The sequence below is a fragment of the Rhodnius prolixus genome, unplaced genomic scaffold (assembly GCF_049639745.1).
Source record: "Rhodnius prolixus isolate KJV_2025 unplaced genomic scaffold, Rpr scaffold_1, whole genome shotgun sequence".
Taxonomy (NCBI): domain Eukaryota; kingdom Metazoa; phylum Arthropoda; class Insecta; order Hemiptera; family Reduviidae; genus Rhodnius; species Rhodnius prolixus.
The window spans coordinates 38180348-38181615 of NW_027411581.1; the positions used below are offsets into that span (position 1 = coordinate 38180348).

Below are 1268 nucleotides of genomic sequence, written 5' to 3' on the forward strand. Positions count from 1 at the left end.
TTTAAAAATACGAATTCCAAATGGTAATAAGTAAAGTAAAGTAATCGCCTAGTTTTTCAGGCAGGCTTTACGTCCAACTACCAATTAGGTGTCGTGGACGGAGGCGACTAGCAAACATACTTTACTGTGAATTTCTTTTATTAACCATTAAATAAAATCCAAGGCCTAAGACCGGGGAATCGAACCCAGTACCACAATACACATTAGCTTTGCAGGTCTCGCCTCTAACTGCTCGGCTACCGTGGCGCCCCCCTTTTTTTTAGCTTCTCGGCCTTTTGGCTAAGATCAAAGTGTAGTATCTGTTCTTATCATCTTAATCCAAAAGTTAATAATAATAATAATAATAATAATAAATAAAGCCTTTATTAATTCCTTCAAAAAAACACAAAATCAAATATAAAATACAAATAAAATTCATAAAATTCAGATAAAATTTCTATTTAAAACTGTTTTGGAAACTAGGCCCAATGTTAGGCAAAGGCCTCTCCCAGGTGCGCCCATTTCTCCCTATCCTCAGCTATCCTCATCCAGTTCTCACCTGAAACCTTTACAACGTCTTCTTTCCATCTCATCTTTTGTCGTCCTACTTTTCTTACTCCCCATCTTGGAACCCACTTTGTTAAGGTTTTTGTCCATCTTCCATCTTCCATCTTTTAGTCTTGCAATGTGACCCGTCCATTTCCATTTTAATTCTTTAATTATCTTCATTACATCAACTAATCTTGTTGTGCCTCTTATTATTTTATTCTTTATTTTTTGAAGTCTACTTATATTAAGTAGATTTCTCTCTATTGCAGACTGGGTAGAAGTTATTTTCTTTACTATTTTTTGTGTGATGGACCAAGTTTGGGAACCATAGGTTAGCGCTGGAAAAACACAACTCGACAATTTTTATTTTATTCGCCAAACTCACCTTATTATTTTTTAAAATAAACTTTAATGACCAGTACTTCTTCCAGGCGACAGCACATCTTCTTTTTGCTTCCTTTTCGCTTCTTTCTTTAAATGAGATAAGCTGCCCCAGGTAGATAACATCTTGGTTCCAGTTCAATTTGCGGCCTTCTACCTGAATATCCACTTCTTTTCTATTAGTCAAGAGGTGTGTCTTTCCAGGGTTTATGCTGAGACCAGCTTTCTTGCTCATATCTGTAAGGCTGTGTAACATAAATTGTAATTCTTCAGAGGTCTTAGAAATTAGTAAAATATCATAAGCAAAGCGTAGATGGTTTATATATCAAAAGTTAATATGGACTAACAATTCTTACACC

At 35.3% G+C, this 1268-nt stretch overlaps 1 pseudogene; it reads left to right on the top strand.

The window, feature by feature from the left end:
- The first annotated feature begins 259 nt into the window (after positions 1 to 259).
- On the top strand, positions 260 to 364 carry LOC141446410 (U2 spliceosomal RNA; annotated as a pseudogene).
- The last annotated feature ends 904 nt before the right edge of the window (positions 365 to 1268 follow it).